Source organism: Notechis scutatus, chromosome 15, assembly GCF_049901735.1.
Source record: "Notechis scutatus isolate UNSWTSFEM ecotype Mainland chromosome 15, rNotScu1.2, whole genome shotgun sequence".
Lineage (NCBI taxonomy): Eukaryota > Metazoa > Chordata > Lepidosauria > Squamata > Elapidae > Notechis > Notechis scutatus.
In genome coordinates, this window is record NC_142023.1 from 4,888,344 (window position 1) to 4,901,654 (window position 13,311).

Consider the following 13,311-nt stretch of genomic DNA (forward strand, 5'->3'; position numbering starts at 1 on the left):
AGGGAGGAAAGGAGAGAGGGAGGAATGAATGAAGGGAGGGAGGAATGAATGAAGGGAGGGAGGGAAAGAGGAAGGGAGGAAAGGAGGGAGGGAGAGAGGGAGGAATGAAGGGCAGGAGGGAGGGATGAAGGAAGGAAGGAGGGGAGGGAAGAAAGGAGAGAGGGAGGAAAAGAGGGAGGGAGAGAGGGAGGAATGAATGAATGAAGGGAGGGAGAGAGGAATGAAAGCAGGAAGGTGGGAAGGAAGGGAGGGAAAGAGGAAAGGAGGGAGGGAAAGAGGGAGAAATGAAGGAAGGAGGGATGAAGGAAAGAAGGAGGGAGGAAAGGGAGGTAGGGCAGGAAACAGGGCGGGAGAGGGAGGAATGAACGAATGGAGGAAGGAAAGAAAGAAAGAGAGAGAGAGAAAGAATGAAAAAAAGAAAGAAATTTTCAGATAGCAACACAGTGGAACAACTTGCCTCCAGAAGCCATGGTGCTTCTTCAAGAATCAACTGGACAGCCATTTGTCTGGAATGTTATAGGGTTTCCTGCTTGAGCAGGGGGTTGGACTAGAAGACCTCCAAGGTCCCTTCCAATTCTTATTCTGTTATTCTGCCTAAGAGTCTTTTTCTCTTTTTCCTCCCCCCCACTTTCTCTCCTTCCCTCCTTCCGCCTGCTGCAGAGATTCCGCCGTGTGGATTTTCTCAGCCGCTCACCACAGCCTGAGTCATCCGCCTCTCGGGGGCTCATTTGCCGTCGCCAGGGGAAAAAAAATATTCATGTTAAGCAGATTTTAGGGAGCGGTAGAAAAGGAAGGAGGCAGAGAACAAATTAGCCCAGCTTAAGGCTATTATAGCCACTGCAAGTTTCAAAGGCAGAGAGCATCTTGACAAGGATGGAGGAACCCTTTTTGCCTTCTTAGAGATTTTGGAAAGATATTTCTCCATTGGGTGGGTCGATGATTTCCTAATACAGGTGTTCCTTGCATTACGACAGTTCGTTTAGTGACTCTTCGAAGTCACCACGGCACTGAACCAAAGGGACTTAAGAACATTTGTCACACTTAATGACTGTTGAGGCATCCCCTATGAATCATGTGAGATCCAAAATCAGAGGCTTAGCAACCAGCTAATATTTACGACAGTCACAGCGTCATGAAGTCACATGGAGCATCCTTCTGATGAACAAAGTCAACGGAGAAGCTGGATTCACTTAACAACCGGGGAAAGCCAGGTTCATTTAACAACCGGGTTACTAACTTATCAGCTGCAGTGATTCACTTAACAACTTGGGGCAAAAATGCTCGTAAAAGGGGTCACAACTCCGTTAACAAATGTCTCGCTTAACCGCCAAAAATGTTTGGCTCACTTTTGGTCATAAGTCAAGGACCGCCTGTCAAACGGTCCTGTCTTTTGAAGGGGGAAATGGAACTAATTCTGAAACATGGAAGGGGAGGAGGGCAGCTTTCACAAAACGTGCAATGAACAGCCTTTCTTATTGCATTTATTTTTATTTGTTTGTTTGTTTGTTTGTCAAACATGTACAAGATAACAAGTGTAGGTATGAACATAAACAAGAACAAGAAGGGAGGAAATACAGATAAATGGGGACAGTAAGACAGGGACGGTAGTGTTCTGACCCAAACTCTTGTCCAATAAAACAAACATGAACCAAAAGAAACAGAAACCTTTAAATGATTCTTACGAATCCCCGGTTAAAAGGCTGCTGCAAATTAAATTAACTTTGATAAGCATGAGCCTCGCCAAAACTGTGCTAGGCTACCAAGAATAACAGATAAGGTTACCTAGAAATATTTTACAACACAAGATTCTTCAAATACCAACTAAGGTACTGCAATATCCACGAGGCTGAGTTTCAAAACGTCTTTGCTTCCTGCAAAGAACGTCCGAGTCACAGCTGGCTTTTATCTTCTTGAAGGAGGGGCCATTACCTTGCAGCCTTACTCCCGAGTCACCCGTGCTGCTGCAGCTGTTCTTTCCTACGAGCAGCCCTGCATACACGCGCACTTGGCACAGGCTACTCAGGAACCTCCTCATCGCTGCTGCCAGCCCCCACAATCTCTGAAGGCAGCAGTCCACTCCCTAATGGTCCTGGCCCCTCATCTGAGTCTTCGCTCTCCTCGGCCATCGGCTAACCACAACAGGTAGGCACGCTGGTGTGCTTATGCATGCCCCCTTTAAGGACCTCTTAGGAATGGGGTGAGGTCCATGGTAGACAGTTTGAGGTTGAAGTTGCAAGGGGTCGAGGTTGTAACCACGGAGTCGTGTAGGGCAATTCCAGGCGTTGACCTCTTTGTTGTTGGAGTCGTATTTTCTGCAATCGAGTTTGGAGCAGTTTATCTTGAGTTTGTATCGGTTGTTTGCCTGTGTGTTATTGTGGTTGAAGCTGAAGAAGTCATTGACAGGTAAGACGTTGTGGCAGACAATTTTGTGTACTATGCTTAGATCGGACCGCAGGTGCAGTTCCAGATTGTCCAGGCCCAAAATTTTGAGCCTGGAGGCATAGCGAATTATAATGTGAGTGGAGGAGTGGAGAACTTTTCTTGAGAGATATCTCTGAACCTGCTCAATTGTGCTCAATTGTGTGTGGGTTCCAGGCGAAGGAGCTGTATTCGAGAATTGGTCTGGCAAAGGTTTTGTTGTTAGGGTTTTTGCTGTGGTGGTATCTACCCTCTCTTCCACGCCAGCTCCCTTCTCTAACCGGCATCTGAGCTGTTGACAGAGAATTCATTCCAGGTTCAGACCTTGGCAAGCACTGGCTTTCTCTCTGCTGTTGTGTAAAAGGATTACAAGCTTTTCTCAAGCGGATGCTAATATGCCGGGGTGGGTGGGTGGACAAGACGGGGTAAAGTAGGAAGGTTTTTCTGGAAGGGGAAAAAAAAAACCCTTTTTCTAACTCCTTATACTGAGAAGAAGAAAAAAACACAAGTCATTGTAACAGCTAGATAATCATTTTGTTTACAAAGCATTCATCCCACCCTCAAATTATTTAAGAGGGCTTTTATGGGAAGATAGCAACGCCCCTCACGAAAACCTACACTTATATTTCCAGCATTTTGGAGAGGAAAAGATGAAAAGAAAGACTAAAGGGGGGAACATGATAGCACTCTTCCAATATCTGAGGAGCTGTCACAGACAAGAGGGAGACAAACTGTTCTCCAAAGCACCAGAAGGCAGGACAAGAAGTAATGGGTGGAAACGAATCAAGGAGAGAAGTGACCTTACAACCGAGGACGAATATACTGACATTAATTAGGAATTAATGAATTCCTGAGCAATTAATCCGTGGAATGCCTTGCCTCCAGAAATGGTGGGAGCTCTATTGTTGGAGGTTTACAAGACGAGTCTGGACAACCATTTGTCTGGAATGGTGTAGGGCAGTGGTGGGATTCAAATAATTTAACAACCGGTTCTCTGCTCTAATGATTTCCTCCAACAACCGATTCGTCAAACTGCTCAGAAAGTTAACAACTGGCTCTCCCGAAGTGGTGTGAACTGGCTGAATCCCACCACTGGTGTAGGGTCTCCTGCTTGAGCAGGGGGTTGGACTGGAAGACCACCAAGTGTCCCTTCCAGCTCTATTCTGATGGATTGATTTCTATGCCTAAGGCAGGACTACAATTAGAATCAATTAACCAGTGGGACGACTGGCCTCGTGGGCGCTCCAACACTGGAGGTATTTAAGAAGAGATTGGACAGCCATCTGTCTGCAATGGTTTGACTAGAAGACTTACAACTCTGTTGTTCTGTATTTCATGTGCAAATTGTGTCCAAAAGAATCCTGGTTAATTTGCTCAGAAGAAGCTGAGAAGCAGCCAAACCTGCCATGATTTTGGAGGTGGATCATATTTTCCCATCCCACTCCTTGTTTTCATTATAGTAGAATGTTAGCAAAAAGATTCTACACTATCACAAATCATTTTAGTGCCATTCTTTCTTGAGTAAGCAAACACCTTTGTCTGTTTTCAGCAAGCGTGGGAAAATCAAACTAAGCCAACAAGGAAGGGCTGGAAGCCATTCTGCATCTGATCAAATGTTTGCAAGAATTTATCCCATGCTAAAAAATGATGCCTGTGAATCTATGTAATTCTATGAATCTAGCTCGATACCCATGATTCTCTACAAAACAATGTGGTCAGGCTTAGTTTTTGGGGAGGAAAATAAGGGGGGGGAATTCTGCCTCTGCCTACAGCATCCATCGGTATTCATCTGGCTAGCGTCCTCTCAGTGTGTGTGAGCGTTGAGGGATGTTTGGAAACTGAAGCAGTATTTGCTGTGTGAGCAAGAAGGAGACAGCAAGGAGCCTGGGCGTGGCTTAGCTCAACTGTTCTGTATTAAAGCTGCTTGGTGCTGCTGTGAAACTAAAACTGAAACTCCTCTCCTCTGCTTGTGTTTTGCCTTTGGAAGAGATTTCTTTTCAGGTGGGGAGGGGGAGTAGAACTCCTTAGCATCAGAGCGTGTTAATAGTAATAATAATATAGGAAATACTCTAAATGCTCTGATGGCCATTTCGAAGAACCCTTTCTTAGTGAGCACCTAGAAGCCAAGAGGAACCTACGTGCCAAATTTCAAGTTTGTAGGCTTTACGGTTCTGGAGATTTTGTGATGATGCGTGAGTGGTATTTTGCTTTTTTATATATAGATTTTTCTGCCTTTTTCCTCTTCAGAATGCTGTCTACCTTCTTCATTTGCCCATCCTGAGTCTTTCATGTCGGTTTCCAACTAAGCCAGTCCATGAGACTACAGTAATCTCAGGAAAATTGCTTGATAGAGGCTTAAGGAATTAAGCCTGCTCGGCCCGACTCAGGTGGGGCACACATTCACCAAAATCATTAATTTAATTCCACTCATTTTTTTGCTTTTAGATTTGATTGGGAAAGTGGAATAAGTCATAAGATGCTACCCAGAGTGGCGATGCATTCATAAACAGCCCGGCAAAAAAACAACAACCCAAGGCCACAGAAACTGAATTTGGAGGCAACTGTAATAGCAACCTTTGTGCGGATTAATGAAGAAGACGTGTTTGTAATTAGAGGAAGTTCTAGGATTAATACAAATTTAATCTTCAAGGTGAAAACCACAGGGCACTCTGCTTGTCTTAGCCGTCTCTGGAAAGCTCTCCACGAAACGTCTCCGGTATCCTTCCTTTAGGAACCACAAAGGGTGGTTTTGCAAAGTAGAGGTTTTTTTTTTTTGTATTTCACCGAGATGCTAGGAAAACGTGGTTGTGTGTCAGGGAGCCGAGGCTGAGACCGAAACCTCGTCTACCGTTCTCCCTGCGGTCATCCAGAATTCTAGGTGAATCGCAGAAAGAGAATACAAAATAGTTTTCTCTCAAAAGTCCACTCCATAAACAGGTACATTACATTCAGATGTTGAAATGGCGTAGATTCTCCTGCTTGAGCAAGGGGCTGGATTAGAAGACCTCCAAGTATGAACCATTCTTCTTCTAGATGTACCTGGTATCTAATCTACAGGTGGCATGAAGCCGGTGGTGGGATTCAATATTTTTTTACTACCGGTTCTTGGTGGGCGTGGCAGGGGAAGGATACTGCGAATTCCCCATTCCCTCCCCGCCCCACTAACCTGCTTTCCAGGTCCGTTTTCCAGTGCAGGGCAACCAAAGAAGACCCAGCCGATCAGCTGGGATTCAATGGGAGGCAGGGCATCGATAGGGACAGGGCCAACCAGAAGTGATATTTGCCAGTTCTCCAAACTACTCAAAATTTCCACTACCGGTTCTCCACAACTGGTCTGAACCAGCTGAATACCACCTCTGCATGAAGCCATGATTATCTCGATCTTCCATGAGCCTGCCAAAAATCTCTGTGTAGCCTGAGAGAAACCTCACTTCCTTCAAAGTGAATTATGCATGTACAGTGTATTTATTTATCAAATTTAGAGAGGGCCCACCTCATCCACAGGGTGACTGTTTACATGTCTTGCCTCTGGCAAGGGAGAAAAGATCTGCTAAGAATGTAAATCCCACGTCACTCCATCTTGCTATTTATTTTACTGTATTACTGCTATAATCTACTTTATTTATAATCTATAATCCCCTCGAGTAAAGAAAGATGAGAAGGACTAGAAGGCGACATGATTGCAGCCTTCCAATATCTCAGGGGCTGCCACAAAGAAGCTGGGGGGTCAAGCTATTCTCCAAAGCACCTAAAGACAGGACAAGAAGCAATGGGTGGAATGTAATCTAGGAGAAAATCAACCTGAAATTAAGGAGAAATTTCTTGACGATGGGAACAGTTTAACCAATGCCTTCAGAAGTTGTAGGTGCTTCACCACTAGAGTATTTTAAAAAGAGATTTGGACAGTAACTTGTCCAGAATGGTATATAGTCTCCTGCTTTGAGTAAGGGGTTGGACTAGAAGACCTCCAAGGTTCCTTCCAACACTGTCATTCTGATAACACATATTTTTATGTACCATACATGGGTATATCTAGGGTCTATGGGTATATTGAGGGGCTGCTACAAAGAAGAGGGAGGTCAAGCTATTCTCAAAAGCACCAGAAGGCAGGACAAGAAGCAATGGATGAAAACTAGTCAAGGAGAGAATCAAATCTAGAACTAAGGAGAAATTTCCGACAGTTAGAACAATCAATCAATAGAATGGCTTGTCTCCAGATATTGTGGGTGCTCAACACTGGAAGTTTTTAAGAAGAGACTGAAATGGTTCTCCTGCCTGAGCAAGGAGTTGGATTAGAAGTCCCTTCCAACTCTGTTATTCTGTTGTATTTCTGCTCATCAATTATTGAGTTTGGGAGAAGAACATTATATGCTTTTGTAAAACAAAAGGAGATAAGAAGTCAACACAGGTCCTACTTTGTGACAGTGCCCTAGCTGTTCAGAAGAATCACTTGAGGAAAGGAGGAACAATGGATACCCTGTGAAATGTACCAATGGAAGGAAATATTTATAACTCAGAGTCCTTGGTGCTGTCTTGGGCTTGGCAGTTTTGCTGGAGACATTTAATCCTTGCCCTGATTCACCAAGAAGACATCCCCTCTTTGGATAATGAAATGTCTGCATGGAAGCAACCATGCTTGGAGAGCACCAGGGACCCCACAGTGTCAAAGTTTCAGAAGAACTGTTTTCTACAAAAAAAGAAAAACAAAAGAGAGTTAAATGAAGACTTGGGGATTCTCACCCTCAAATCACTCCTTTCCTTATTCTTCCCCACATTGGATCTTTTCTTGCTAAGTTTCTAGTTTCAATTATAGGACACAGTAGGATCATCACTTCAGATGTCATCAGTGGCTGGATTCTCCATCTTAGAAGAAGTCATCAAATCTGTAGACTCTCCTTCCTTGTTTCCCATAATTACTGCAGTTTTCAACAGCAGGAACAACTCTGGAACATCTTAATTGGTCTTTAAGATGATCCATGGCTATGGATTTAATCCCCTGTATGGGCAGAAATTCATATCTGTTCATTGCCATTTTTCATCCACAAAACCAGATTAAAAGCAATCAAATCCAGAGTTTGTCAGGACAACGAGGCAGGGATTAACCTGATAGGAGCAATGCTTAGGCCAACGCAGTCTGCTTTTTTAAAAAACTTGTTTACAATATAAAATATGAGATCAAATAGTAGGAAAAATAAGGGAGGGAATGGGAAAAGGGAAGAAAGAGATTGCGGGAATTCGGTATGTCTAGTTTAATAAAAAGAAGGACTAGAGATGACATGATAGCAGTGTTCCAATATTTGAGGGGCTGTCCCAAAGAAGAGGGGGTCAAGCTATTCTCCAAAGCACCCGAGGGCAGGACAAGAAGCAATGGGTGGAAACTGATCAAGGAGAGAAGCAACCTGGAATTAAGGAGAAATTTCTTGACTGTGAGAACAATTAACCAACAAAATACCTTGCCTCCAGAAGTTGTGGGTGCTCCATCAATGGAGGATTTTAAGAAGAATCTGGGCAGCCACCTGTCTGAAATGGTAGAAGGTCTCCTGCTTGAGCAGGGGGTTAGGCTAGAAGACCTCCAAGGTCCCTTCCAACTTTGTTATTCTGTAATTTAAGAAAATGCAGGAAAGAAGGAAAAAAAAAAGAAAGAAAAGGCATTGACTTTGGTGCGGTAAAATAAGATAGTAATGTCAAACTTCAACTTTTTTTTACTTTTACATAGTAGTACAAACTAGTCATCTATCTAATCAGTAAAACCCAAAATCAATTCCCACCCCCCCCATAAGTACTTTAGTTTCTACTTGGAAACCAGTGCTGGACTTTGTGCTTGAGGCCAACCCACTCTGAAACAACCTGCAAACATTATTTTTCTGATCTCTTTGATTTATCCCACGTTGCATTTTCTGGGGAGGATCCCGCCACGCTGCACCCCTGATCCTTCATTTCTCCCCCCGGCTGTTGCCGTGACCCTTTCTTAAGGACAAACCTGCAAAGCCTGGAAGCATTCCGATGCTTGTGCCAAGATTTTAAAAATAAAAAATAAAAAATGAAATGAAACGAAAAACAGCCCCATGTATTCCACAGCCCCAATGGCCCCGAGCACCTCCAGAGCTGCTCAAGAATACTGAGTGGAAAAGAAAAAGAAAATTTCCAACTTCGCAGCCTCAGTACACCACAGAATATCGAGCAATTCAGCTTCATCCTTGAATACTGAGTGGCCGACCGGTGAATGCCTTTGGAATATTGAGTAATATCCACAAGAACGAGCTTCTGCATTACCAAGCAGTTGTGTGCTTGCAGAATAACAAGTAAGGGCCAGTTTTACCTACTTTTATTTTATTTTTTTCCTGGGAATGCAGGGAGGTTTAGGTTGTGATGGGATTTTGTGCAAGGGTACAAGGACAGCTATGGTTTTCCCCAGTTGCAATGTATGGCTGTGAATGTTGGACCATAAGAAAAGGCCGAACGCCAAAAAATGGAGGCCTTTGAACTCTGGTGCTGGAGAAGACTCCTGCAAGTCCCTTGGTCTGCAAAGCGATCCAACCGGTCAGTCCTAGAGAGGAGATCAACCCTGACCGCTCCTTAGAAGGCCAGATCCTGAAGATGAAACTCAAAGAGCTTCTAATGCAAAGGAAGGACTCACTGGAGAAGAGTCTAATGCTGGGAATGGTTGAGGGCAAAAGCAAAAAGGGATGACAGAGAAGGAGGTGGCTGGATGGAGTCACTGAGGCGGACAGAGTGAGCTTAAATGGACTCCAGAAGATGGTAGAGGACAGAAAGGCCTGGAGGAACATTGTCCATGGGGTCGTGATGGGTCAGACATGACTTTGCAACTAACAATAACAACACAAGGACAGAAACAAAGTGAGAGGCTATTGAGGGAGGGCAGAAGGTCTGATGTGCAGGTGGACATGTAAGAGAGAAAGGGAGGAGAGGAGGAAGGGGTCAAGCTATTTTCCAAAGCACCCAAAGGCCAGAGAAGGAATAATGGATGGAAAGTGATCAAGGAGAGATTCAACCTGGAAATAAGGAGGAGTTTTCTGACAGTGAGAACAATCCACCCATGGAACAGAAGCTGCCTTCGGAAGTTGTGGGAGCTTCATCACTGGAGGCTTCCAAGAAGAGACTGGGCTGCCATCTGTCAGAAATGGGGTAGAGTCTCCTGCTTGATTAGAGGGTTGGACTAGATGACCTACAAGGTCTCTTCCAACTCTGTTATTCTGTTAAATCTGTTAAACCTCTGGGGTCCCTTCCATCGCTGTTATTCTGTTAGAGGTCTAGGCTTACCAGTTCTATCATATTCCCATTCTTTGACATGTTTCAATCTAGAATTCCCCCACTCCATGACACACTGTTGTATCCAAATATTCCTTCTGGCGGGAAGAAATATATATGAATTTGTTCACAATCGCCTTATCCTGCAGTTGGGGATGGGAGGGAAGTCATTGTGTTAAAGAACCCTTGGGATTTGTTCTCTCCAAAGCTTATTTTGTATGCTGGTCTACCTCTTCCTTTCCGAGACTGTGTGGAGCAGGCTATGCCTCTGGTTGAGTCCATAAATCATTTCAGTAATTGGTGATCAAAGACTTGTTGAAGTCCAGGCAGATATATTCCCAATTGGCAGGTGCCATTTCTGGTGGGGTCATAATCGAAGGACCCTGCTATTGCTGCAACAGTGCCCCAGCCTCCAAACGATGTAACAGGATTGATGTCAGCTTGAAGGGGCCTGAATCTTAAGTTACAACAGAATAACAGAGTTGGAAGGGACCTTGGAGGTCTTCCAGTCCAACCATCTGCTCAAGCAGGAGACCCTATATCGTTTCTGACAAATGACAGCTCAGTCTCTTCTTGAAAACCTCCTGTGATCGTTCCATTGACTGATTGTTCTCACTGTCAGGAAATTCCTCCTTATTTCTTCTAGCTTCCTTCTTAGTTCCCATCCATCGCTTCTTGTCTTGGCTTCTAGTGCTTTGGGTAATAGGTTTTCTCTAATCTTCAATTGGAATACAACTGGAAAGGACCTAAGAGACCTTATTTCATTTCAGACAAGGACTGTCCAAGCTCTTAAAAACCTCCAGTGATGGAGCACCCACAACTTCTGAAGACAAGCTGTTCCACTGGTTGATTGTTCTCACTCTTAGGAAAGCTCTCCTTGTCTCCCGGTCGCTTCTCTCCTTGATCAGTTTCCATCCGTTACTTCTTGTCCTGCCTTTGGAGAATAAGTTGACCTCCTACTCTTCTTTGTGGCAGACCCTCAAATATTGAAAGACTGCAACCATGTCCCCCCTAGTCCTTCTCTTCATTAAACTAGACGTAGCCAATTCCTGCAACAGTTCTTCATATATTTTAGCCTCCAGTCCCCTAATTATCCTTGTTGCTCTTCTCTGCACTCTTTCTAGAGTCTCAACATCTTTTTTTTAAATGGGTTGCCCAAAACTGGATGCAGTATTCCAAGTGTGGTCTTTCTAGGGCACAGGCGCACAGGGGTGGTGGTGCACAGGTGCATGAAATCTCCCAGGGACAGCAGGAAGTTGAAAACCGTCTTACGCACAGGAAGGTTATCTGTCACTGGTCGAGCCACAATTTACCCCTTGTCTCCATCAGTGAGAACGGATGCCTGGAATGCAAACTCAGGCAGGCAGGCAAGCAAGCAAGCAAGCAAGCAAGCAAGCAAGCAAGCAAGCAAGCAAGTAATTCCCAGCCCGCGTATTCTTGCAGGAACGTGCCAAGACATATAGTCATCTCTGGGGAATCTCTCTCCTTTTTTTTCCCTCCACCTCAATCGTCATACACTGGAGACATCAAGCAGAACTCTGCTGATAATACACTTGAGGTGCATTGCTTCCTAGCTGCTGGTCCAAGGTAATGTCAACGTCAAATTGCTGATTTTAATCTTCCAAGTCGGTTTTGGCTGGGGGCAGAAAGCGTGCTGGTTTCTCTACGCATTAGCTGATGCTCTGCCATTGCACTACAATGGGACAGTTCTTCTCTGCCGGGTTTATATTTGAGGGCCGCAGAGAAGAGGAGGTCAAATTATTCTCCAAAGCACCAGAGGGCAGGACAAGAAAATAGTGGACGGAAACTAATGGAGAGAAGCAACCTGGAATTGAGGAGTAACTTCCGAACAGGGAGGACAATTAACCAGTGGAACTGCTTGCCACCAGAAATGGTGGGTGCTTCATCACTGGAGGTTTTTAAGAAGAGACTAGACAGTCATTTGTCTGAAATAGTATAGGTCCGTGATGATGAACCTATGGCACGTGTGCCACAGGTTTCACGCAGAGCCATTTGTGCCGGCATGCAAGCTGCAGGCAAACTTACCTCACTGCACATGCACATGCCTCACAGATGATTTTTGGTTGGTTTGAGGCCTTTTTTCGGCCTCCCAAAGGCTTGAGGAAGGCTTCTGCAGGCTTTGCAGGCCGAAAACTAGCCCTGTTTTATCACTTCCTGGTTTTCAGAAAATACCGGAAGTGACAAAACAGGCCTAGTTTTTATCCTGCAAAGCCTGCAGAAGCCTGCAGAAGCCTTCCTCAAGCCTCTGGGAGGCAGAAAAATACCTCAAACCAGCCGAAAATCAGCTGTGAGGTGCAGTGCAGGTAAGGGGGTGGTGGGGTGGGTGGGTGGGGATTGTGCACGCATGTGTAGGGCTCGTGGGGGAGCGCGCATTGCCTTCTGGGTGCTGGCACACGAGTGTGAGTGTGCAAGTGCGCACACAATTTTTGGCACAGGAGCCCAAAAAGATTAGCCACCACTGGTATAGGTTCTCCTGCTTGAGCAGTGGGCTGGACTAGAAGACCTCCAAGGTCGCTTACAGATTCTATCCTATTCCTATTCCTATTCCTATTTTACTCTACTCTACTCTACTCTACTCTACTCTACTCTACTCTACTCTACTCTACTCTACTCCACTCTACTCCACTCTATTATCTATTCTATTCTATTCTATTCTATTCTATTCTATTCTATTCTATTCTATTCTATTCTATTCTATTCTATTCTATTCTATTCTATTCTATTCTATTGTTATTATCTGATAGGGAGGAACTGGATCATCAAAAAAAGAGTTAGCCAAGAGACCTTGGCTTTGCAATGGTTTCAGTGGACTTCTGGTAGCAACTGAAGACTTATATTTTACTTTTTTTTCTCTGACCTTGGCTCAGTTCTTTTAAGGGTCTACTATTTTATTGGGTTAAGGAGATTTGTTATTTTCATCTGCCTGGATGGTTTATTTCACACCGTATTCTCAGTGAGATGAAATTTACTATTAATATAGTGAGTAGCAATAGAAAAGAATATTTGTTGCTCAGCGTTGAACATGGTGGGGCCCTTGGTGCTCTTTGAGCTGGGTGGTTCTCTTGGAGACGTTTCATGACCCAACTTGGAAACAACATCAGTGCCCTGATGATCATCCTTGGTCGTTATCCAGCATTGATAATGTTACCTAGTTGGATAATGAATTGTCTAGTAGAAAGCAACCTAGCTCAGAGAAGACTAAGGATCCCATGGCCCTCCCCTTCCTCCTCTTCCTCCTTCTCCAGCACGTTGCAAATTTCATTACCTAGCATTGATAATGTTACTTAGTTGGGTAATGAAATGTGTTCAAAAAAAAAAAAAAACAAGGTCAGGAAGCTCCAAAGACATCACAGTCTTCCTCCTCCTCCTCCTCCTCCCCCCCCCCTCCTCCTCCTCCTCTCCACAATCCCTACTTCCTTCTAGCACTGATGATGTCACCTAGTTAGATAAAGAAAAATCTGCAAGAAAGCAATCATGCTCCTAGAGCAGTGATCCCCAACCTTTCTTATGCCGCGGCCCGGTATCCCCAACCTTTTTTATGGCGCGGCCCGGTACCGGCATTAGCTGGGCGCCGCCATCTTTTGATGAAAAAGTGCTTCCGGT